Genomic DNA, 27,981 nt, shown 5'->3' on the forward strand with positions numbered 1-27,981 from the left:
CACTGACCGTTGTCAATACCCGCCTGTTGTTAATAGTCATTTATTTTTTATTAATTATCTTTATATCTTTTCTGATGTTGTTAGTTCAATGCCAAGATGCTTTAGGGCATTAGTTGCACATTAGTAAATAACAACGCAAACCATCTGATATCTTGCATGTATAGGTTTCTAATACTTTAAGTGGGTACTCTCGGATACAAAATGCATGACCGGTGGCAATTTTAGAAAAAATAGAACAGAAATAATGAGTTGTGGCTTTTGTTCTTTGACAATGGAGCATTGTCATCTGAGGGATACCTCAGGTGTCTGGAACCTGACCTATGAGTAGGCTAAGAGATAGCTTGGTTATGTAAAGACTGAACATTCTATTTATGTCTAAACAGATGCATACATCTTTTATCTAAAGCAAACACCACTATGACGTGTTTCTCAGAGTGTAAGACAGATGAAGAATTCTCAGACTGCATTGCAAGACAGATCAATATTTTGCTTTAATGTATTCTTTGTGTGAGTTTTCTCTGGGATAATGTTTGTGCCAAGGCATTACAACAGCACCCCCCCTTGAGTATGTATTACATCGATGTGTCCTGATTCATCAAACCAGTGTAGTTTAGCAGGAAAATGTTTGAGAAATCTTATTCTGCCAACAAACTAAGCCTGAGTTTGTCCAAAGTAGCCTAACGTCCATATTCAAACACAACCTTGCACACTGTAAAGATGGCTGCGCTCACTCAGGAAAATTGGTGTAATCACTAGGGGTGGATGCAAACTTCTGCTCCGCCGTGGAGTTCGCAGAGTTTTGCTCACTCACTGTTATGTCCGTAATGCAGAATTCTGGCAAAACTCTGCCAACCACAGCGTGGAAGATTTTTTTTCTCGAACGTGGCCTAGCATAAGCGAGAATTTGCATCATCTAGCACAATTTTCAGGTGCTAAGACGGCACCCGGTGAGAATTTCTCCACACGAGTGGTCGGAGAAGGTTGAAACCATTCAGGGTGAGAAAGATGCCACACAAGTACACAATCTACTAGAGCAGCAGCAAAGAAGCAACCCCCTCTTGCATACTACATAGTGCCATTTGCACTGATTTTGCAATGTGGAACAAGCTCCCGGCGCTAAAAATCACTGAGTTTCTCCAAAAGTGAAATTGCAAGAGTTCCATCCACCCCTAGTAATCGGTAGGGATCTTTTGGTCAAACCACTGACACTGATTTCCCTGAGCGAGTGTGGTCTTCCTTGCCACATGCAAGGTTGGGTTTGGATTGAAATTCCGGGAACCGCTCCCAGAGTACACGCCACACCTCAGACAGCTCAAAAATTGGTAGCAGTCGTGAGCTATAACTCTGACATTCTGTATAACAGGTTCACAGTGCAAAAGCATTGCACAATGAAAATGCTACTTTCTGCATTCCGTGTTCCAGTGCTACAATGGCAAACTTATAACCAGGTTGCCTTCCTGGTGTCTCTCTAGTGGCCCTAATCATGGGTGTCCTTTTCTCTACCCAGGCCTGGATGATTGCTTTAATACTAAAGACGTTTAGGACCACCCGTTATAGAGAATATTGACATTCTACTCAAAGGAATTTTTGAGAACTTTGTAACAAATGTTGCATTTTATAATACACAATGCCGGTGCAGAATTTCAAAATGACATTGATGGTGTAGTGGATTTAAGTCTTTGTGTCAGGGTTTTCAGAACATAACTGAAAGCATGGTTGTTGTTATTATAACATATATATCAACAAAGAGAGAGGTAGGGAGGGAGCAACACTCTTATTCCCCACTTGACAATATGAACAACAATGAAAGAGTGTTCTATTTTGAAAACATAAAGGTATTCGAGCACATAGAAGAACAACACCTATTTGGTGTGTCTAGAAAGCCCTCACTCACCGACCTGGTCGGTGACATGCTTAATCATTGGGCCCCACTGGGAGTGACCGAATGTCACCCCAGTGTGCTTCAACGCCAGATTTACTGCGGAGCGGGTAATGTGAAGATGTGGGAGCTAAATGATAAACTACATGAATAAGGAAAGTGTAAAGTGGTGAGTTTAAAAATGTCTTTATTGTATCAAAAATTGATTTAATGGCTGAACAAAAAGTCATATTAAAAATGTGTTGGAGAACTAGGCCAACTAAGTTGAATGGTCTGTTTCCAATACTCTTAAGTGGTGGTCAACATGTTTCTGCCAATGTCGGTATAATTAACCTGGCATTCGTCAGGACCTATGGTGAATTAAACCCCGGCGGTATGGACACGCTAAGGCCCACCCTACCAAGGGACGTGAAAGTAAAAAGTCGTCTGAAAAAGTGCAAATGGAAGAGGGGGGCCACACAAATAAAAAATGTTTAATGGTGGTCAAAGCCCCTTCGTGTCTCTGAATTAAAGAGACTCCAAAAATTAAAATGCACTTGAGAGGTGAGAGAGAATCACCACATAGACCTCGGGAGGGGGGTGATGGCGTATTTGGCACACCGCCCGTGACGCCAGGCACCCGTGTGTAAACCTGCACGTTCCCTCTGACCGGGTCTCGACGACACATTTTTAATATGTCTTTTTGATCAGCCATTAAATACATTTTTGATACAATAAAGACATTTTTAAACTCACCACTTTACACTTTCCTTATTCACGTAGTTTATCATTTAGCTCCCACATCTTCACATTACCCGCTCCGCAGTAAATCTGGCGTTGAAGCACACTGGGGTGACATTCGGTCACTCCCAGTGGGGCCCAATGATGAAGCATGTCACCGACCAGGTCGGTGAGTGAGGGCTTTCTAGACACACCAAATAGGTGTTGTTCTTCTATGTGCTCGAATACCTTTTGGTTTTAAAATAGAACACTCTTTCATTGTTATTATAACATATTCTTGCAAGAGGCACAACTTCTGTTTCTTTTGGAGTGACCTCTTTGCAGGACATTTCCCATCAGCCAAGCACTTTATGTGACCTGGAGATTGAGAAATACTTGTGCCTTTTGCATGCTAGAGCATCATTTGTTGCAAATTTGTTTCAAGGCAAATACCTTTTTTGCCAGTTGCTTATACTTGCAGGCTTAGCTTTCTGCATGGAAGCAGCTCAGTCATCCCATATGGGAACTGCTCAAAATGGGGTGCTAACAACAACTACTTATTTAGATTTAGGTTCGCACAGATTGCTGACAGAGTTATCAACAAGCATTCATATAGCCAACTGTTCGGCACTCATTCAAGCTCAGGAGGACACCATGGTGTCATTTGCACTGATTTTGCAGTGCAGAATAAGCTCCCGGTGCTAAGAATCACTGAGTTTTCATGCAACTCTGCAAAATTCTTCAAAGTGAAACTGTGAGAGTTCCATCCACCCAATCAGTAGAGATCTTGTGATCAAACCACTGACACTGATTTCCCTAAGCGAGTGTGGTCTTCCTTGCCACATGCAAGGTTGTGTTTAGATTGCAACCACTCCGGGAGTAAAAGCCTCACCACAGATAGCCTGAGACAGCTCAACAATTGGTAGCAGTTGTAAGCTATGACTCTGACATTCTGTATAACAGGTTCACAATGCAAAAGCATTGCACAATGAGAATGCCACTAAGTGCATTCCGTCTTCCAGTGCTACATTGGCAAACTTATAACCAGGTTGCCTCCCTGGTGTTTCTCTTGTGGCCCTATTGATGGGCGTCTTTTTCCCTTCCCAGGCCTGGATGATTGCTATATTACTATAGACGTTTAGGACCACCCCTTATAGAGACTATTGACATTCTTCTCAAAGGAATTAATGAGAACTTTGTAACAAATGTTGCATTTTATAATACACAATGCCCGTGCAGAATTTTAAAATAACAATGATGCTGTAGTGGATTTAAGTCTTTGTGTCAGGGTTTTCAGCACATAACTGAAAGCATTGTTGTTGTTATTATAACATATTCTTGTAAGAGGCACACTTGTGCCTTTTGCATGATAGGGCACCATTTGTTGCAAATTTGTTTCAAGGCAGATACCTTTTTGCCGGTTGTTTATACTTTCAGGCTGAGCTTTCTGCATAGATGCAGCTCAGTCATCTCATATGAAAACTGCTCAAAATGGGGTGCTAACAACAACTATTTTATTGAGATTTATGTTAGCACAGATTGCTGACAGAGTAATTAACAAGCATTAATATAGCCAACTGCACGGCACTCTTTCAATCTCAGGAGGAATGGAAGATATATTTGGAATCAATCCCGAGACTTGTTAGTCACACACCCTGAAATCAGGTGTGTTAACCATCAAATTCTGAGACCTGCATGTGTGCAGCTTCAGACAAGCATATGTTGGCACGTCCTGATGAGCAGACTGAAAATGTGAGTTTGGTAAACAGTCAGACAGGGGCATCTTTCTGAAGATGGAATTAAAAATATTTCATGAGCTTGCTCTCATTTCACAGACCAAATTTTAAGAGAATCCACAAAAAAGGTTGCATCCTTAAAATACATTTTTGAAAAATGATTCTAAAGTGCATTGTATTGAAACCTTTTTAGGTGTTAAATCACTTATTCCCCTTGTGAAAGATTTCTGTTAGTAGCAGATAAACATTATCAACATTATCAAATCAACAAAAGCATGTTTGATATACTCATATTGGATTTGACCAATATGTTTAAAATGCACAGTGCACCACTATTTCCTCATAATGACTCTAAGGACAGCTCTGCCCAATTATTTGAGGTGATAACTCTGCTTCCATTTACTGACATGTTTGCCCCACTCCCAAAGTTTGAGTCTAGTTGCACCACTGCCACTTCTAGACTTAGATTTGCTCAAGTTTCTACTCGGCCCATATAGCCTGAGCATTTTCAACTGTTACTTGTCGCTCAGCTCTCTAAACATTTGCCACAAGTATTTACCATTGTTCTTCTCCATTTTCATAAATTGGTATATCCGCTGCCCACATCTATTGCCTCAAAAGCATCTTACATATACTCTCTTCTGATTGGTCTAGTGGAGGGAAAAGTAGGCTGCATCTGTGTTCCTCAAGTATTTTCCACCGTTTGTTCGACTGACTTTGTAGTTTCTACAATCCTATTTTAGGCAGTTTTTATAAAGCACAAAGTTGGCCCAATGGCAGTGGAGCATTTGACATAAGCTCCAGAATTCAATAGGCTTATTTTGGTTAAAGCACAGGGCCAGTAACCTATTTGCCCAGAATTTGCAGAGGCCAGGCCTTGAACCTGGTTTAGCAGGTCCAAAGTTGGAGGCTCTGGTCATCTGTCCACATCCCCTCTCACAACTCAAAGAATGGTTTCATAAATGAGAAAGTGGTAGTCCCACATCTTCTACCTCCTAGATGATACACACACACAAAGATTTTTTTAGGTTACTTTTTCTGCCCAGGGTGAGATTCCTGGTTTGTGCCCTGGGGAATAGTGACATGTGAGTTTACAGGTCCAATGAGGTCACAGCCTTGACAGAAAGCACTGTGAATATGTAAGTAATTTGTTAAAAAACATATATTACACACAGTTAATCGGTTACACAGCTTAAAAGATCTATTACACTCAGTGTTAGATAGGCTGCATACACTATAACACAGTCACAAAAAGTGAAAAAGTATTGGGGGCCATATTTACAAGGAAGTAACGCAATGCGGTGTCGCAAGCCATTTGGCCTTGCTGCTATGCGTTACTTCCGAAGCAAAGGGATGCGTTATATTTACAACAATATGACATATCCTTGAGCTCTGCCCTATGCTGGCACACAATTGGCTACAATGCACCAACGCAGGCAACCTTGCACCATGGTACCAGGGTGCCTGCATTGTGGGGATGATTGTTTTGTACAGGAATGCAGCACGCATAGAAAGAGGAAACAAGCATTTGCAATGCAATAGGTCTCACATTAGGAAAACTTGATCTATTGGTATTGTAAATGACAAATTTTTTTATGTATGTGTTGGTTTTGAAAATAGCAAAATTAATAGCTTTGTCATTTACAATGCCAATAGTTTTAACTTTCGTAAATGTGACACTTATGGCATTTGTAATGCAATATGTGTTGGATTTACGTGACTTAGATGTACTGATATTACAAATATCAATGGCTTTCAATTTTTTTTAAATAATTAATACTTAAATAAAAGTTATTGTAAATTATAATGGCAATAGCTTAAACTGTTGTAAATAACTTTTGTGAAGATTATGTTTAGTGTATTTTATTGTGACGAAAATCCAAGAACAGAAGTGAAATATCCACATTTTTTTGTGACATTTGTAATAAAGCTTGAAACACTGAGAGAACATATTTGAACCAGTTGTTGCTGAATGGTTGCACAGATTGATGCTGTGGTGGTGCTGAGTTATGTTGTGGTGGCGACGAGTGATGCTGTGCATTTAGTGATGCTGTGGTAGAGCATAGTGATGTTGTGGTGCCCCTGAGTGATGCGGTGGTGGTGCTGAGTGATGCTGTGGTGATGCGATAGATAGAGTGAGTGCGTTAGATAGATAGAGTGAGGGCGATAGATAGATAGATAGAGGGAGGGCGATAGATAGATAGAGGGAGGGTGATAGATAGATAGAGTGAGGGCGATCAATAGATAGAGTGAGGGCGATAGATAGAGTGAGGGCGATACATAGATAGATAAATAGATAGATAGATAGATAGATAGATAGATAGATAGATAGATAGATAGATAGATAGATAGATAGATAGATAGATAGATAGATAGATAGATAGATAGATAGAGGGCGATAGATAGATAGAGTGAGGGCGATAGATAGATAGAGTGATGGACTTAGATAGATAGATATTTAGATAAATAGATAGATAGAGTGAGGCCGATAGATAGATAGATAGATAGATAGATAGATAGATAGATAGATAGAGGCTGATAGATTGATGTATAGATAGATAGATAGATAGATAGATAGATAGATAGATAGATAGATAGATAGATAGATAGATAGATAGATAGATAGATAGATAGTGTTAGAACTGGCTATTTCTGGTAGGCTAAGGCTGACGCCAAAGCCAGGCAGAAACCACCATTCTAGTCAGGGCAAGGGAGTCACACGCCAAGATAACCCCTGCTCACCCCCTTGGTAGCTTGGCACGAGCAGTAAGGCTAAACTCGGAGGCAATGTGTAAAGCATTTGCGCCAGCACACAACAGCAACAACATACTGGGCACACCACAAAAGGAACTCCACACAAGGTTATATAAAAATAACTTCTGTATTGTCAAAATCACATCAGATAGAAATCACACATCTACATTGTGCCAACTGGCAGGGCAATATTCACAAGGGATTATTTACAAGACAGGGCCACATGGGCCACTGTCAGAATCAACACTTTTAGAAATAGAAATACTGTCAGAAATTAGAATAGAAGGATATAAAATCACTGTAGCACAAATTAGCAAGTATAGCACACAACCAGTAACTACTGGTAACAGGTAAGTACCACCTACGCAACCCTAACCACCTTAGGAGAATGTCACTCAGGGAACCAGGACCTCACTAGGACCACCTGTACTGGTAAGAACAACCACCTAAGAATAAAATACATTTAGGGGTGTAAGCAAGAATACATTACACATGATGCATAAAAACATTCAGAGGTGCAACATAGGAAGAACACATGATGCATAAAAACACATTCAGAGGTGCAACACAGGAAGAACACATGATGCATAAAAACACATTGAGAGGTGCAAGGAAAGAGAACACATGATGCATAGAACAATCAGAGGTGTAAGAACAAGGGAGACACATGATGCATAAAAACATTCAGAGGTGCCAGAACACAACTCAATAGTGCAAAAACACATGATGTCCAAAAACATTCAGAGGTGAAATAAAACCACACAATTGCGCAAAACTCACATAAGCCACTACCTGTGGCAGTCCCTAGGCCAACTGGCCTTGTTGGGGCTAGGACGCCCAAATGTCAGGGGCCTAAACATGGCAGCTGCCCACAAAGTGCTGGGCAGCTGTAGACGATCCCAAGCGCCTAAATGGTGCAGCTGCCCACTAATTGCTGGGCAGCTGGGAATCAAAAACTGCGACAGGGTCCTCACTGACCCTAGAACAGAACTACGCCAAAAGGTAGGAGCCACACAGGCTCTGAACTGCGCACGTTGGAGCCATACAGGCTCTGGACATCACACATGCCCCAAACGTTGGAGCCACACAGGCTCTGAAAAATACACATGGCCCCTGGAGCACTTTAGCTCCTTAAACACCGGGCCCATCGTTGGAGCCACATGGGGCTCGATATATAACTAATGTCCCCTGGGAGCCATCTGGCTCTGGAAACTACGGGGGGCGGGGGAGCCACCTCGGCTCCCTAAACAAACATGCCCCCAAACGTGGAAGCCATGGGGCTCAGGGGCTATCTACAAAACCTTGGGATGGCCCACTGCCATCCGGGGCCGCCCTGAATGCCCCCTTCGTTGGAGCCTCGACAGGCTTGAAGCAAAAAGGTCCTCACGCTGGAGGGGAGGGGCGGCACTGCAATATGCCCTGACACACTCCTCCCCACTAACCAGCACGGGGCCCCACTCACCGGCTTCTTGGGAGGCGGGACTCCACTCTTCTCTCTGTCTCTGGGCGGGCTGCAGCACACACGGCAGCGCAGCATCGGTCGGCCCATATCCTTCACTTGCGGCGGGGGCGGGCACCGGCAATGTGCCCCGCGCCCTCTCCGCCTTCCGCTATCACTGGCTGGTGCCTGCGGGGCTCTCCCTCAGCAATGAGAGCTCCGCACCGGCAGGTACCAGCCTCCATATTACCGGCGGCTTCCCCTTCCCTCTCTGCACGGCCTGGAAGCAGAAGTGACGGACTCCCGGCCCCGCCCACAACCAGGCGGCGGGCCGGACTTCAGTTTCCGGTGTTTCCCCTCGGCTGCGGCAGCGATCACTTTAGGGGACAAAGACGAGGGGTAGGCTCCCTCGAGGCAAGAAATAAACAGCGGTTCGGACACCCGCCATGATTTTAAATTAAATCCAAAGACGCAGGGTGGCACCTAGATAACAAAACCTCAGCAGGCCTAAAAAGGAGGGGGGAATCCCTACGAGGGGGATTCCCTCGGGAAGGTCTGCAGCGCCGAGCTGCTCAGCACCCAGGCTCCCCCTTCAGCTGGTAACATCACCAGCATCCATAAAGCGCTCCTCCTGGCAATACAGCGCTCTGCTGCAGGGGAAATAAAGTCCTACCAGGTACTTACAGAAAAACGGTCCACAAAGATAAAGGGGGAATCCTGGATCTCAGAAAGATGGAGCAAGCAGCTCCCAAGGAAAAAGTCCTCCAGCATTCAGGGATCCAGGGGCTGCGCAGGGCACAGGGAGGCAAGCTTTCCCCTGGGCCCAAGCAGCAGCACGCCCCTGGCAGGATTCAAGTCAGAAACAAGAACATTTTGGAAGGGGACACAGCCCCTTTTTATACAGAGAAATCCTTTGTCTAGCAGGGTGCAGGCAGTGTGAAAACCAGCTAGAACTGGTTATAGGGAATTCCTTTCACTGGCCAGGCTAGGGACATCAGCCGCACCCCAGGGGGTGGAGCCAGCATTGTGTGGGGAAAACCCAGCCTCACTCAGGACCCTCAAACCAGACGGTCAATCCACAAGCAGGCCCAGGCTCACTCCTCCCCTCACATCAGCATGCTAAACACTCCATTCACCACTGGGGCAGACCCTCCCAGACTCTTGGAGCCAGGCTCACCAGTCAGCCTCAGCCAATCACATGCCAGACACAAATTACACAAATATGCCAACTTCTAAAAGTGGCACTTCTACACTAGACACAATCATGCCGCATATACCATTGCGCAGCATTCAATCTCACGAGTTCGCACATACCAAACTCGACCCTGCACTCCCCATACATCAGGAACTATCATGGGCATACATATTCCCCATTCATTCCTATGGGAGGGCAGGTCACTCACCACACATACACAGAGAGCTCACGCATTTTACACTGTACCGAAGTGAAAAAGTGCACAGAGGCCTAAAATCACCAACACCAGGTCACAGAAACAGGCTAGGAAAAAGCAAAAAGTTTCGGGGTGAACCTGCCAAAAGGGCCAGGTCCAACACCACTCCCTTTCAGCCAAAACGCAGGGTAGACCAATCACTCCACTGATGGGCTTCCCTGCTTTGGGCGACAAAACACGGACACGGGCCCGCACGGCAGGGACACCCTCCGTTTTTTCGCCACTTTGAACCCACATGGATCTCTCTCAACAAAAGCCCTCTGGCACAACTAGGCTACCCCACTGGTACTCTCTAGTCCTCCACGGCCAGGACCAGGCCCTAGGCCATCCAAATTTCACAGGTCCTGACCACTTCACAGAGTGGGGGGCAGTAACCCCTGGCACACAATAGCCATTCCCCACTCTCCCTCTCAGTGTAGCTACAACTACCACTGATCCTTCAACCTAGGGACCACACCCTCAGGCTGACCAGAGGTCACGGGCAAGAATGCCCAACCCTACCTCTACTTCTGGGGTTTCGCACCCTCCCAGGGAAGCACCCACCAGAACACAACTCTCCCACCAGATCAGGACCTCTCCATCAACTGGTCTACCACCTGGGATCTGGAAACTATTTCACTTCAGAGGTACAAAGCACACAGCACAGTCCCTCTTCAAGCAGGTGGGGGGACACAGCACACATCAAAATCCCCTTTCCTCTACCTTAGTGGAAACAACAAACTGCAGGTGAGCCCCAGATCACACAGCAAGGGCAGCCCCCTCAGTCTCTTCAGCTGATCTACTTTGGCAGAGATTTCTTCTTGACCTGGAAGTTTTCTAATCTCCCAACCTAGGATCTAAACCCTCAGGTTGCACCGGGGTCAGAGACAAGGACACGGTCCCTCTGCACCCCCTTCCAGAGTTCTGCACCCTCCCACTTTGGAGCGGTACCCCTGGAAGCCAAAAACCGGTCAGGACACTGATTACAGATGCCCTTCCCTCCAGGTCAGGCTGAACCTGAACCTGGCCTCCCCCCTCCTCGGGGAATGACCTCCAGAGGCCACAAAAAATGGTCAAACACTCTGGACGGTCAAATGCCGAGCGAACCAGGACTTCTGCAGCCTCCACTTAGGAGCGGTACAACCCAACACCAGGACCGCCGGAGTTCTGGTTACAGACACTCCCCGTCCTCTAGACACAGGAAGATCCTCCTCAAATGACCTGTAAGTACAGCCTAGGCCCCTGACCTGGCGCTCCCTTAGGGAACCCTCCAGGCCCTGAGATAGGGTTTCGGGCCAACGTGCGACACACTGTCCCACACTCACTCCGCCTCCACTCAATCAATCAATCAATCAATCATAACACTTGTATAGCGCGCTACTCACCCGGGAGGGTCTCAAGGCGCTTGGGGAAGGGGTCGAACAGCCAGGTCTTGAGTTGTCTCCTGAAGGCGAGATGGTCCTGGGTCAGTCGAAGGCGGATGGGGAGGGAGTTCCATGTTTTGGCCGCCAGGTAGGAGAAGGATCTTCCTCCGGCGGTGGCTCTTCGTATGCGTGGAACGGTGGCGAGGGCGTGGCTGGTCGATCGTAGCTGGCGGGTGGGAGTGTAGAAGGTCAGGCGGTCGTTGAGGTACTTGGGGCCCAGGTCGTGGAGAGACTTGTGTGCGTGGGTGAGGAGCCTGAACGTGATCCTCTTGTTGACGGGGAGCCAGTGCAGGTCCCTCAGGTGGCCGGAGATGTGGCAGCATCGGGGGATGTCCAGGATGAGTCGGGCGGAGGCGTTCTGGATGTGTTGAAGTCTTCTTTGTAGCTTGGCTGTGGTTCCGGCGTAGAGGGTGTTTCCGAAGTCCAGTCGGCTGGTGACGAGTGCCTGGGTGACCGTCTTCCTGGTTTCGGTCGGGATCCATCGGAAGATCTTGCGGAGCATGCGTAGGGTGTGAAAGCAAGATGAGGAGACGGCGTTGACTTGTCTGGTCATCGAGAGGGAGGAGTCCAGGATGAAGCCCAGGTTGCATGCGTGGTCTGTTGGCTTGGGAGCGGTGCCCAGGGCGGGGGGCCACCAGGAGTCGTTCCAGGCGGAGGGCGATGGTCCCAGGATGAGGACTTCCATCTTGTCTGAGTTCAGTTTCAGGCGGCTGGTCTTCATCCACTCGGCGACGTCTTTCATCCCTTCGTGTAGGCTATTTCTGGCGGTGTCGGGGTCCCTGGTGAGGGAGAGGATCAGCTGGGTGTCGTCGGCGTAGGAGATGATGTTGAGGTTGTGTTGGCGTGCGATGGCTGCAAGAGGTCTCATGTAGACGTTGAAGAGGGTGGGGCTGAGTGATGATCCTTGTGGTACGCCGCAGATGACTTTGTTGGCCTCGGATCGAAATGGGGGGAGGCGAACTCTCTGTGTTCTTCTGGCGAGGAACGAGATGATCCACTCCAGTGCCTTCTCTTGGATGCCGATGTTGCTGAGGCGTTGAACTAGGGTGCGGTAGCAGACAGTGTCGAACGCTGCAGAGAGGTCCAGGAGGATGAGTGCCGCTGTTTCCCCGTTGTCGAGCAGGGCTCGGATGTCGTCGGTGGCTGCGATCAGGGCGGTCTCGGTGCTGTGGTTGGCTCTGAAACCGGACTGCGAGGGGTCGAGGGATCCGTTCGTCTTGAGGAAGGCGGCCAGCTGTCTGTTGACGATCTTCTCGATGACTTTAGCAGGAAAAGGGGGGAGCGAGATGGGGCGGAAGTTCTTGAGGTCGGTGGGGTCCGCTGTTGATTTCTTCAGTAGGGCGCTGAGCTCGGCATGCTTCCAGCTCTCCGGGAAGGTGGCGGTGTTGAAGGAGGAGTTGATGACATCCCGGAGTTGGGGTGCGATGATGAAGTCGGCCTTGTTGAAGACGTGGTGGGGCAGGGGTCGGTCGGAGATCCGGAGTGGATGGTGTTCATCGTGCGGGCTCTGTCTTCGGTGGTCACCGTGGTCCAGGTGCGGAGGGTGGCGGTGGGGGGCGTTGGTTCGACGGTTGGGTGCGTGGGTGGTGCGCCGAAGCTGTTGTGGATGTCGGCGATCTTGCGGTGGAAGAACGAGGTGAGGGAGTCGCAGAGATCTTGTGAAGGAGTGATGTCGCTGTTGCCGGCGCTGGGGTTGGAGAACTCCTTGACGATGCTGAAGAGTTCCTTGCTGTCGTGGGCGTTGTTGTCCAGTCGATCCTTTAGTGATTTCTTCTTGGTGGTGCGGATAAGCTGGTGATGCTTACGGGTGGCTTGTTTGAGGGTGGTCATGTTGTCTGTGGTCTGGTCGAGGAGCAAGGCTTTCTCGAGGGTGCGGCAGTTCTTTTTGGAGTCCTTGAGTTCGTCGGTGAACCAGGAGGCCTTCTTGCTTCTGGGTCTGCTGGGAGGGTTCTTCAGTGGTGCGAGGTCGTCGGTGCAGGCGGTCAGCCACTGTGTGAAGTTGCGGACTGCTTCGTTGGGGTCCGTTGTGCTGGCGGGTGGGCTCTGGCTGAGGGAGGTGGTGAGCTGGTCGGCGGTGATCTTGCTCCAACTCCTGTGAGGTACCTGTTGCGGGTGGTGGTGGGTCGTGGTTCTTTTGAAGCTGAAGTGGACGCAGCTGTGGTCGGTCCAGTGGAGTCCGGTGGCGTGGCTGAAGGTGATGTACTTGCTGGACGAGAAGACGGGATCCAGCGTGTGGCCGGCGTAGTGGGTAGGGGTGTTGACCAGTTGCTTGAGTCCGAGGTTGGCGAGGTTTTCCAGCAGGGCGGCGGTGTTGCGGTCCTCCACTGAGACAGGACGTGAGCCCCTACACACCCCTACCATCCTACTGGGACCTAGCTGGGCTACACATGAACCTCTGCACCTACACAGGATCATCAGATACACAAGCAACTACTTTTAGAATCACTCCCTAATGCCTCTGCAATACATCTAGCACACCGCCAGACATCCACCTTCTTGTCCAGTGCCTCTGCAGGACCTCCTGCACACCACCAGAGGTACACCTCCCGTGCAAGATCCTTTTATCACAAAAAAGACTCACACCAACTCCTCTAGTTCAACACACCACTCATCCACACACTCCCCCTCCAGACTGGCGAGACAGTTCCTCACTGCCCCTGACTCTCAACCTGTACCCCTCTTACTGAGCACCAGGCACCATACTCTGGGAACTGGGAATGGGACTTCACGCACTGGACATATTTTAGCTGCCACCACTGGATCCTACCATGCTGGGGAATCCAGACACACACACTAAACTCAGGGGATAACCACCCTCCCGAGCAAGCCATTTCTCCTCCACACTCCCTCTCTTCCATCTACCCACACAGGGACAGGAACAGGGATTGGCCACTGGACCCAGCAAGGGATTCCTAATCTATGGGAACCTCCCCCTCTACTGGCGTCCCGCCCTGTCATTTTCTCTCATCTGCCACTAAACATAAAGCGCAGGAACACCATTTGAAAATGACACTCTTGAGGAAAAACAAAATCATAAACAATAATCCCAAACATGTGACTATCTAGAATGCAGAGTTTTGTAATGTAGCCAGCTGTCGCTGTGGTACTGCGCAAACACAAGTCCTAATCCGCACCGCTGACCAACAATGTTAGAACTGGCTATTTCTGGTAGGCTAAGGCTGACGCCAAAGCCAGGCAGAAACCAACATTCTAGTCAGGGCAAGGGAGTCACACGCCAAGATAACCCCTGCTCACCCCCTTGGTAGCTTGGCACGAGCAGTAAGGCTAAACTCGGAGGCAATGTGTAAAGCATTTGCGCCAGCACACAACAGCAACAACATACTAGGCACACCACAAAAGGAACTCCACACAAGGTTATATAAAAATAACTTCTGTATTGTCAAAATCACATCAGATAGAAATCACACATCTACATTGTGCCAACTGGCAGGGCAATATTCACAAGGGATTATTTACAAGACAGGGCCACATGGGCCACTGTCAGAATCAACACTTTTAGAAATAGAAATACTGTCAGAAATTAGAATAAAAGGATATAAAATCACTGTAGCACAATTTGGCAAGTATAGCACACAACCAGTAACTACTGGTAACAGGTAAGTACCCACCACGCAACCCTAACCACCTTAGGAGAATGTCACTCAGGGGACCAGGACCTCACTAAGACCACCTGTACTGGAAAGAACAACCACCTAAGAATAAAATACATTTAGGGGTGTAAGCAAGAACACATTACACATGATGCATAAAAACATTCAGAGGTGCAACATAGGAAGAACACATGATGCATAAAAACACATTCAGAGGTGCAACACAGGAAGAACACATGATGCATAAAAACACATTCAGAGGTGCAAGGAAAGAGAACACATGATGCATAGAACATTCAGAGGTGTAAGAACAAGGGAGATACATGATGCATAAAAACATTCAGAGGTGCCAGAACACAACTCAATAGCGCAAAAACACATGATGTCCAAAAACATTCAGAGGTGAAATAAAACCACACAATTGCGCAAAACTCACATAAGCCACTACCTGTGGCAGTCCCTAGGCCAACTGGCCTTGTTGGGGCTAGGACGCCCTTTGTCCAAATGTCAGGGGCCTAAACAAGGCAGCTGCCCACAAAGCGCTGGGCAGCTGTAGACGATCCCAAGCGCCTAAACGGTGCAGCTGCCCACTAATTGCTGGGCAGCTGGGAATCAAAAACTGCAACAGGGTCCTCACTGACCGTAGAACAGAACTACGCCAAAAGGTAGGAGCCACACAGGCTCTGAACTGCGCACGTTGAAGCCATACAGGCTCTGGACATCACACATGCCCCAAACGTTGGAGCCACGCAGACTCTGAAAAATACACATGGCCCCTGGAGCACTTTATCTGCTTAAACACCGGGCCCATTGTTGGAGCCACATGGGGCTCGATATATAACTAATGTCCCCTGGGAGCAATCTGGCTCTGGAAAGCCACCTCGGCTCCCTAAACAAACATGCCCCCAAACGTGGAAGCCACGGGGCTCAGGGGCTATCTACAAAACCTTGGGACGGCCCACTGCCATCCGGGGCCGCCCTGAATGCCCCCTTCGTTGGAGCCTCGACAGGCTTGAAGCAAAAAGGTCCTCACGCTGGAGGGGATCGGCGGCACCGCAATATGCCCCGACACCCTCCTCCCCACTAACCAGCACTGAGCCCCACTCACCGGCTTCTTGGGAGGCGGGACTCCACTCTTCTCTCTGTCTCTGGGCGGGCTGCAGCACACACGGCAGCGCAGCATCTGTCGACCCATATCCTTCACTTGCGGCGGGGGCAGGCACCGGCAATGTGCCCCGCGCCCCCTCCGCCTTCCGCTATCACTGGCTGGTGCCTGCGGGGCTCTCCCTCAGCAATGGGAGCCCCGCACCGGCAGGTACCAGCCTCCATATGGCGGCTTCCCCTTCCCTCTCTGCGCGGCCTGAAAGCGGAAGTGACGGACTCCCGGCCCCGCCCACAACCAGGCGGCGGGCCGGACTTCAGTTTCCTGTGTTTCTCCTTGGCTGCGGCAGCGATCACTTTAGGGGATTAAGACGAGGGGTAGGCTCCCTCGAGGCAAGAAATAAACAGCGGTTCGGGCACCCGCCATGATTTTAAATTAAATCCAAAGACGCAGGGTGGCACCTGCATAACAAAACCTCAGCAGGCATAAAAAGGAGGGGGGAATCCCTACGAGGGGGATTCCCTCGGGAAGGTCTGCAGCGCCGAGCTGCTCAGCACCCAGGCTCCCCCTTCAGCTGGGAACATCACCAGCATCCATAAAGCGCTCCTCCTGGCAATACAGCGCTCTGCTGCAGGGGAATAAAGTCCTACCAGGTACTTACAGAAAAACGGTCCACAAAGATAAAGGGGGAATCCTGGATCTCAGAAAGATGGAGCAAGCAGATCTCAAGGAAAAAGTCCTCCAGCATTCAGGGATCCAGGGGCTGGGCAGGGCCCAGGGAGGCAAGCTTTCCCCTGGGCCCAAGCAGCAGCACGCCCATGGCAGGATTCAAGTCAGAAACAAGAACATTTTGGAAGGGGACACAGCCCCTTTTTATACAGAGAAATCCTTTGTCTAGCAGGGTGCAGGCAGTGTGAAAACCAGTTAGAACTGGTTATAGGGAATTCCTTTCACTGGCCAGGCTAGGGACATCAGACGCACCCCAGGGGGGGAGCCAGCATTGTGTTGGGAAAACCCAGCCTCACTCAGGACCCTCAAACCTCACATCAGCATGCTAAACACTCCATTCACCACCGGGGCAGACCCTCCCAGACTCTTGGAGCCAGGCTCACCAGTCAGCCTCAGCCAATCACACGCCAGACACAAATTACACAAATATGCCAACTTCTAAAAGTGGCCCTTCTACACTAGACACAATCATGCCGCATATACCATTGCGCAGCATTCAATCTCACGAGTTCGCACATACCAAACTCGACCCTGCACTCCCCATACATCAGGAACTACCATGGGCATACATATTCCCTATTCATTCCTATGGGAGGGCAGGTCACTCACCACACATACACAGAGAGCTCACGCATTTTACACTGTACCACAGTGAAAAAGTGCACAGAGGCCTAAAATCACCAACACCAGGTCACAGAAATAGGCTAGGAAAAAGCAAAAAGTTGAGGGGTGAACCTGCCAAAAGGGCCAGGTCCAACAGATAGATAGATAGATAGATAGATAGATAGAGGCTGATAGATTGATGTATAGATAGATAGATAGATAGATAGATAGATAGATAGATAGATAGATAGATAGATAGATAGATAGATAGATAGATAGATAGATAGATAGATAGATAGATAGATAGATAGATAGATAGATAGATAGATAGAGGCTGATAGATTGATGTATAGATAGATAGATAGATAGATAGATAGATAGATAGATAGATAGATAGATAGATAGATAGATAGATAGATAGATAGATAGCAAGATGTGGTTGTTAGTTTTACTGAAAGAGGGAGTGTTTAGAAGCATGCATGCAGTGGCTCCAGTAATAAAGGTGCATGCTGGGCTGGAAACACGTGCAGAGGATGGACAGCTATGACTAGAAGGAAAGGGGGGGTCTAGGGCTTTGGGATGAGAGTCAAATTTAGCAAAGCGATAGATTAATATGGATTTAACCATGTTACAGTCCTTAGTCGTTCCTTGAAAGACTTCCTCACGAAGTACCGACAGGGCTACAAGGAGAATATGTTGTAGTTAGGTGAAAGTTAAGTGGGTGAGACATGGCAGGTGGTGAGGTGGACCTATTGTGTAAAAGTGATTTTGGCAGAGAAGGGGTTTACATGGGTTTAAATAGAGGCTTTCTGGTAAAGTGTGTAGCAAAAACGTGTGGGTAAAAGAAGGGTATGGAGAAAGATGGAGAATTATGGTATATGACTTAGAAAGTAAGTATGGAGCTGAGGCAGAAAGTCACTATATGAGAAGGGAATGAGGAGGCAAAGAAGGGAATGAGAAGGAAAAGGAGGTGCAGGCGCGATGACACCTGATGGAGGAGTGTCGAAATGTGGGGGTAGGATGAGGAGTAGAGCAGCCTGATGTTTAGGTACGAATGAACAAAGCAGTAAAAGGAGAGAGTGTGGAAGAAGAAAGTACAGTGAAGTAGGTTAATGTTCAGCTAGGAAGGAAGGACGAGGCACACATTTGTAGGTATATAGGGAGAGGTGTGTATAGATAGAGAGAGGTAGAGATAAAGCGAGTCATCCTATACAAGCATCTCATTGGGGCACATTATAAGACCGGAGCTGGAAAAAAACAAAAGAAATAAGCATTACAAAACATAACATAACGCTAAAAACAACTTACCTTGCCATCGCTGCGCTCCGCCACCACCATCCTGTGCAAGCATCTCATTTGAGCACATTATAAGACTGGAGCTGGGGAAAAAAGAAAGAAATGAGCATTACAAAACATAACATAGACAAATCTGCACTACCAAACATAACATAGCGCTAAGTACAACTTACCTTGCCATCGCTGCGCTCCGCCACCGCCATCCTGTGCAAACATCTCATTGAGGCACATTATAAGACTGGAGCTGGGAAAAAAAGAAAGAAATGATCATTACAAAACATAACATAGACAAATCTGCACTACCAAACATAACATATCGCTAAGTACAACTTACCTTGCCATCGCTGCGCTCCAACACCATCATCCTGTGCAAGCATCTCATTGGGGCACATTATAAGACCGGAGCTGGAAAAAAACAAAAGAAATAAGCATTACAAAACATAACATAACACTAAAAATAACTTACCTTGCCATCGCTGCGCTCCGACACCATCATCCTGTGCAAGCATATCCTTGGGGCACATTATAAGACCGGAGCTGGGGAAAAAAGAAAGAAATGAGCATTACAAAACATAACATAGACAAATCTGCACTACCAAACATAACATAGCGCTAAGTATAATTTACCTTGACATCTGCGCTCCGCCACCGCCATTCTATGCAAGCGTCTCATTGAGGCACATTATAAGACTGGAGCTGGGGAAAAAAGAAAGAAATGATCATTACAAAACATAACATAGACAAATCTGCACTACCAAACATAACATAGCGCTAAGTACAACTTACCTTGCCATCGCTGCGCTCCGACACCATCATCCTGTGCAAGCATCTCATTGGGGCACATTATAAGACCGGAGCTGGGGAAAAAAGAAAGAAATGAGCATTACAAAACATAACATAGACAAATCTGCACTACCAAACATAACATAGAGCTAAGTATAACTTACCTTGACATCTGCGCTCCGCCACCGCCATTCTGTGCAAGTGTCTCATTGAGGCACATTATAAGACCGGAGCTGGAAAAAAACAAAAGAAATAAACATTACAAAACATAACATAACCCTAAAAACAACTTACCTTGCCATCGCTGCGCTCCGACACCATCATCCTGTGCAAGCATATCATTGGGGCACATTATAAGACCGGAGCTGGGGAAAAAAAGAAAGAAATGAGCATTACAAAACATAACAGACAAATCTGCACTACCAAACATAACATAGTGCTAAGTACAACTTACCTTGACATCGCTGCGCTCCGCCAGCGCCATTCTGTGCAAGCATCTCATTGGGGCACATTATAAGACCCAGCTGGGGAAAAAAGAAAGAAATAAGCATTACAAAACATAACATAACGCTAAAAACAACTTACCTTGCCATCGCTGCGCTCCGACACCGCCATCCTGTGCAAGCATATCATTGGGGAACATTATAAGACCAGAGCTGGGGAAAAAAGAAAGAAATGAGCATTACAAAACATAACATAGACAAATCTGCACTACCAAACATAACATAGCGCTAAGTACAACTTACCTTGACATCTGCGCTCCGCCAGCGCCATTCTGTGCAAGCGTCTCATTGGGGCACATTATAAGACCGGAGCTGGGGAAAAAAGAAAGAAATGAGCATTACAAAACATAACATAGACAAATCTGCACTACCAAACATAACATAGCGCTAAGTACAACTTACCTTGACATTGCAGCGCTCCGCCAGCGCCATTCTGTGCATGCGTCTCATTGGGGCACATTATAAGACCGGAGTTGGAAAAAAAAATAGAAATAAGCATTACAAAACATAACATAACGCTAAAAACAACTTACCTTGCCATCGCTGCGCTCCGACTCCATCATCCTGTGCAAGCATCTAATTGGGGCACATTATAAGACCGGAGATGGGGAAAAAAGAAAGAAATGAGCACTACAAAACATAACATAGACAAATTTGCACTACCAAACATAACTTAGCGCTAAGTACAACTTACCTTGACATCGCTGCGCTCCGCCAGCGCCATTCTGTGCAAGCGTCTCATTGGGGCACATTATAAGACCGGAGCTGGGGAAAAAAGAAAGAAATGAGCATTACAAAACATAACATAGACAAATCTGCTCTACCAAACATAACATAGCGCTAAGTACGACTTACCTTGACATCTGCGCTCCGCCAGTGCCATTCTGTGCAAGCGTCTCATTGGGGCACATTATAAGACCGGAGCTGGAAAAAAACAAAAGAAATAAGCATTACAAAACATAACATAACGCTAAAAACAACTTACCTTGCCATCGCTGCGCTCCAACACCATCATCCTGTGCAAGCATCTCATTGGGGCACATTATAAGACCGGAGCTGGGGAAAAAAGAAAGAAATGAGCATTACAAAACATAACATAGACAAATCTGCACTACCAAACATAACATAACGCTAAAAACAACTTACCTTGCCATCGCTGCGCTCCGACACCATCATCCTGTCCAAGCATCTCATTGGGGCACATTATAAGACCGGAGCTGGGGAAAAAAGAAAGAAATGAGCATTACAAAACATAACATAGACAAATCTGCACTACCAAACATAACATAGCGCTAAGTACAACTTACCTTGACAACGCTGCGCTCCGTCACCATCATCCTGTGCAAGCATCTCATTGGGGCACATTATAAGACCGGAGCTGGGGAAAAAAGAAAGAAATGAGCACTACAAAACATAACATAGACAAATCTGCACAACCAAACATAACATAGCGCTAAGTACAACTTACCTTGACATCTGCGCTCCGCCAGCGCCATTCTGTGCAAGCATCTCATTGGGGCACATTATAAGACCGGAGTTGGAAAAAAAACAAATGAAATAAGCATTACAAAACATAACATAACGCTAAAAACAACTTACCTTGCCATCGCTGCGCTCCGACACCATCATCCTGTGCAAGCATCTCATTGGGGCACATTATAAGACCGGAGCTGGGGAAAAAAGAAAGAAATGAGCATTACAAAACATAACATAGACAAATCTGCACTACCAAACATAACATAACGCTAAAAACAACTTACCTTGCCATCGCTGCGCTCCGCCACCGCCATCCTGTGCAAGCATCTCATTGGGGCACATTATAAGACCGGAGCTGGGGAAAAAAGAAAGAAATGAGCACTACAAAACATAACATAGACAAATCTGCACTACCAAACATAACATAGCTCTAAGTACAACTTACCTTGACATCTGCGCTCCGCCAGCGCCATTCTGTGCAAACGTCTCATTGGGGCACATTACTTACCTTGCCATCGCTGCGCTCCAACACCATCATCCTTTGCAAGCATCTCATTGGGGCACATTATAAGACCGGAGCTGGGGAAAAAAGAAAAAAATGAGCACTACAAAACATAACATAGACAAATCTGCACTACCAAACATAACATAGTGCTAAGTACAACTTACCTTGACATCTGCGCTCCGCCACCGCCATATTTCGAATCTTTGAAACAAAATAAACAATGAACACTTTTGTTGACATAAGAAAATCCTAACCACTGTCACCTGTGCCTAGTAGTGTTGCATATAATTAAGTGCATGGCCGACAAAAGCCTACATTTTAACGGTCGGGTTGGCCACATCTGTAGCACTGAGAGGTAATACTGCGACCTTCCAGACAAAGGCCAGCAGGGGACCAATGCCAAGTGACTGCTTTAAAACAATTAATTACGATCATGCGTTCCTCAGTCCTGTATTATAATATCTGGCATAGTACATTTTTTCAATTGGTTGGCCAAAGAGAGCGGTGGTTGTATATTCTTACAGAACAGGGGCACCCTCCCACCCTCGAACTCACTTATGCATATAATTTTGGGAGAGGACAGCATTACCAAGTGCGTAGTGCTAGTCGACCAACAAGAACAACGAGATATTGTGTAGCTTTCTATAATTTTAAGTCTGAGAAATGCAAATGTTCGGTTACATCTTTAAGTATTTAAGTAGGCCCTCTGCCAATAGGTCTTGTGAGTTCATAATGCTTAATTCTGACCAGCTGGGAATGGGAGTCTTTTAACAAAACAAAAAAAGCAAAACAAACGTGATGTCACTTCATTGGTTCCACGGGGAAAATGTAGCAAACTCCTTGCTGGCAAACTGCTTTGGTCGCAATTGAATTGGATGTCTACTGCTTTATCTTCTTAGTGTTCACTCTTGGTGTTTTTTTGTCTATTCAGGTGCGCATGGATGGCTTCAACTACACAGGCATGGGCAATTCTACTAGCAAGAAAGATGCACAGAGCAATGCAGCGAGAGACTTTGTCAACTAATCTGCCTTTTTCGAGTGGCAAGAATAACTCAGAAAGTTAAAAGAAAAGGAGACAAGGCCTGGCGGCCGTGAAACTGAAAGCACGGCCGGCCGGCCGTGAAAGCCTTTGATGCAGCAGGGGGCGGAGTGGAGCGGGAAGAGCTGCTGGCGGCACCAAGCCGGGGAACAAATGGCTGGCGATTTGATGCTGTGCACGCGCATTTTAACTCATTGCGCTTGCGCATTGACCTAAAAGCGCACGTGCACTGCATCAAATCGCCACTTTGGTTAAACTCTGGATAAGCCCCTATATCTCTCGCCAGCTCGAATGCGCAAGCGCATCGGCAGGCGAGACCTAAAACCAGGAGAAATAATAGTATTTCTCCTCGTTGCGCCTCCTTATGCCTCCCCCGGGGAATGCAGCAGAATTCATGGGTGTTGCGTCAACACCCATGGAACACCTCTTTCACGCAATGTGATACTTGAAAAGGGTCCGTATTTACAAGGAAACGAAAATCCATGCAGGGTGGCTTTGCGTGTCCTTATAAATATGGAGCACCAAACTGCGCCACCAGTGCGTCATAATTTTATGATGCACCTGCAGCGCAAAGGGCTTGGAAATATGCCTATAAGTGCTTACAGTACTTTCAATAGCTACATTTGTAGTAAAATGTAGTAAAATGCAATCAGAATGTACCTAGTGAAATTTTTTTTAAGAGAGTCTATTATTAAAATGCATTCCAGAACTTGTAACACCCTTATAGTACCTCTCAAACAGAATAACTCCTTGTCATCATGAAGTTTCAAATTATTCAGTTAATTAAAGCCTATACTGTCTCCCAAGCAGCCTTTACAATTAGCCAGTTGCATACACTACATTTCTTTCAGGTAGCAGGCACCCTGGAGAGCAGACTTGTTTCTTTTATAGCTGTTTGCCTCTTCTCTTGCTTCACAGTACAGGAGCCTCTTTCAGCCTGAGGCACCTCAAGGTCGACCATATATAACTTTTTAGGAATGGCTGTTGTGTTTTTTTTTATCAATACAGTAAGGGAACTGTTTTGGTCGAATAAAAAAATGCTCGGGAACGTTGTCCCTTGCATATCCCGTATGGAATACTGGCAGCTGGGAAGGGGACTCGGAGGAATGGATGACTGTCAAATACTAGCCTGTTGCCCATGGTGGCTCTTAACAGCAGTAGTAATGGTTCTCCGCTATGCGAAGGGCCACCAAAGCTGCCACGTTTTTCTTTAAAAAAAGGTTTGAAAATTTGAATTCCCTAAACTTCCAAAGTTTTGAAAAAATTAGGCCACAGCATGAATACTCAGCAACCCCTTCACAACAGTTCTCCAAGGGTCCCTAAACTACACACTAGCACGGGGCATAGGACATACCACCTATCTTGGCATCACCTGCAGTTAGTAAAAATTCCTGACCAGGCCCAAGCTTTCCATTATGGTACTTATTCAAAACGTGAAATTGGTCTGCAACGTAGGGTGCCAACCTGTTTATTCTGGTGTAGGTTGGAGATGGAAAGACATGGTTACGGCGGAGGTCAGCATAAGAACCAAACATTGCGTGCAGATTGGGGAGCGCTTGGGCCATGGGTGTCCAGTGTATCTCCATAAAAGCCTGATCCAGTCCAACTTTTTAGGTTCTCTTCACTATATACATTTTCATCCATTAACTCCAAGTGTCACTAATTTACATACTCTATGGGTATGCTGAAACTCTGGGTCTTGTAGACCTCTGACCTCTTCTGGCATAGCCCACCCCAAACTTTTGATCCCTTTTCCAAAGCAGAACAGCTCTAGAATCATCCTGCATTGTTTTTGTTGTTGCCTTTCTTCATGCAATGGGCCTCTCTGCCTCTGATCTCTCAGGCAAACCGTCCTTTCTCCCAGAACCCTGATCCTTTTCAGGAGTAGACCTTGGAGATCCAAAGGTAGCCGTCGGAGCTGCATTTAAGTTGTTCCAGTACAAGTCATGCATAGAATGGGGTATTCATGAGAGTCAAGCTTGCTGTAATCCTCTTTGTGGGTTGGATTTACACTAGTTTCACATGATGCAGCACATTGAACAAATTTTCTTGGCTGCATCAGTCAAGGGAGAAAACAGCACATAACCATTCCTACTATGATTGGTTCGCTGCTGCAGTCAAGTTCTGCACTGGTGCTCTAACTAGTCTGTCTCATGCAATGAACATCCTTGAATCATGGTTCGAGGGTGAGCTGCACTGTCTAGCTTAAGATTTGCACTGTAAACATACTCTTCCAGATCAAATTCGTATGGTTAGACAAATTATGAAGCATTCCGCACAATGAATTTGTGCTGCGGACTTCAGGTTTCTTTTTACAAATATAAACATTTCCCCTTGTTAATACTTGCCTCAAGAAGGTGCTACTTTTTTATGTAAAGCACTGTATGGCTATCTTAGTAGATCGTGCTTTGCATCAAAACCTGTGGGTGTTTTTCCTGAGCCACCCAAGTAATGCCCCAGTAACTCACTTTATGTTGTTTTACTTCACTTTGTAATGGTGCAAAGCAATAGTAAATCTAGAGCAGTGTGTTTTCAAATGTAGTTAGGCTGGCATAGAATGATAACAATTCAAGAAAAAAACTAATCGGACCAAGCAGATCTGAAGAACTTTAGATATATTTATTTTTTTAAGTTTAGAATACTTTATTGAGATGAAATAGCAAGTAAAACATCAATATACATTGTACAAACAAAGTTCAGATATAAACAATACCAAGAATATGAAATAAAAAAATTAGAAGTATATTAGGAAACAGTTGCTGAAAACCAATTTGAATCTTCTAAAACCTATACTTAGAAAATAGTGCAATTTTAGTGTTTAAAAAGGAGAGGAAGAAAAAGAAGGAGGGAAACAAAAAAGAAAAAAAGGGGACGAAAGAGAGATGAGTGAAACAAAAGAGCAGCCGTTAGATTAAAATGAAAAAAAGCTGAAGAAAGAGAAAATACAACATGATATTGTCAAGAAGATTCGTGATACAGAACATACTGAAAAATCAAGCAGGCAACTTGGAAAGAAATGTGATGAGTGGCAACCATAGCAAGTCCTTTTTGATCAGTAAGAGTGTTGAGGTGGCATATGCACGATCTAGTCTGTGATGATGGCATAATAAGTTCCACCAAGCTTGGTATGAGATTTTAGTAGTGTCCTTCCAGTTGAAGGTGATACTCTGCAAGGTAATAGCTATGAACAAATCAACATATTTGCCAACGCTCTTCTGGGCATTCCAGATAGTAGAGGAATCACCTAGAAAAACGTGTACTATATCAAAGGGAACATTGGTAGATAAAATATCATTCAACGTCTTCCAAATAAGTAACCAGAATCTCTTAACTACAGGACAGAGGAAGTACATATGAAGGAAGTCACTGTTACCATGTGAGCAAGACCAGCATTTCGTATCATCCAACAATCTGAACTTGTAAAGGTCGGTGGGGGTAAGGAAACGCCTATTATAGAAGTAATAAAGAGTTTGCATAATACTTGCCGATCGTACAGAGGTGTGATTTTTGCCCAGATGGAGCCCCAGGTTTGAAAGGAGAATTCATGTGCCAGATCTTTTTCCCAAAGGAGTTCAGTATTAGATTTGGTTTTAGGGATGGATGGGAGAGACAGAATCTTATCAATATGGGAGGCTTTGAGCTGCGTTGAAAAATCTAAAACAATAGTGGAGGATTGACTATCAGAAGTCAAGGAAGGGTTTTGCGATTGGAAATGAGTAATGGGTGATCTAAGGAGAGGATACTGAGGAGCATGTAAAAGAGATATACCATATTTTTCTTGAATCTCTGTGAATTCCATAAGAGATCCGTTGATCATCAGGTGTTCCAAAGTTAAAATGCCTTTGTCAATCCACTCTTTCCAAAAGAGAGCTCTATTTTTGATTTTCATGTGTTTGTTTTACCAGATAGGAGTAAGTGTGAGATTATACAAGTGCGAAAAATGTGCTTTAAATAGAGAAGTAGCAAAGGCAGAAGAATGTGAGAAAATGGGGGAAGAAAAGCATCAATGGGGTTGGGATAATCTAGCGGCTCCTGCAAAAGGGAATGGTGTGTACTGAGATAGTTTTAGGGAGCTTCAGGCTGTTGAAGATACATGTGAGAAATCTGATAAAAAAGTCCAAACTTGTTTCAGAGTGAATGCAGAAAGATAGCGTCTGATGTTAGGAAAATTAACCCCACCAATTTCTTTAGGCCCATGAAGTCGAGTGAGTGAAATCCTAGTTTTATGGTTATTCCATTAGAATTTAGTGAGCGAGCAATTAACAGTGTTAAAGAAAGAGAGTGGGAGAGTGACAGGTAACATAGAAAGAGAGAAATTGTTGATTGTGAGCAGCATAATTTTAATAGTAGCAAGTCTACCCCACCAAGACAAAAACAGTGTAGACCAAATATCTATGAGGGCAGAGAGCTTTTTAAGAATGTCTACAAGATTAATTTTAATAGTTTATTTTATATTATTGGTATAAAGGATACCTAAACACGTAATACTCTTGGGGTTCCATTTGAAACCTGTGTCTTGAAACATATGAGAAAAACAATGTTTGTTCAGCGGCAAATCTTCGGACTTGTCAAGATTACGTTTGTAACCAGAGACTTGAGAATATTCTTTTAGCAAGGAAAAGAAGGTGGGCAGAGAGGTAGTAGGGTTAGAGAGATATAATAAAATATCGTCAGCATAAGCAGTCAATTTAATATCTATATGCCTAAATTGGAAACCCGTATACTGTGGGGAACGGCAAAGCTTTTCAAAAAATGGTTCTAGGGCAAGAATAAATAAAAGAGGGGATAAAGGCCTACTTGTTTAGTACCTCTGTGAAGTGAAAAATATTTGGATTGACAACCATTGACCCAGATGGAAGTAGAGGGCACAGAGTATAGAAGCTGAATATATCGAATGATGATGGGGTTAAAACCATGCCATTTCAAGGCTCCAAAAATAAACTCCCAATGAACCATGTTGAAAGCTTTTTCAGC

The sequence above is a fragment of the Lissotriton helveticus genome, chromosome 3_1, assembly GCF_964261635.1.
Source record: "Lissotriton helveticus chromosome 3_1, aLisHel1.1, whole genome shotgun sequence".
Classification (NCBI taxonomy): domain Eukaryota; kingdom Metazoa; phylum Chordata; class Amphibia; order Caudata; family Salamandridae; genus Lissotriton; species Lissotriton helveticus.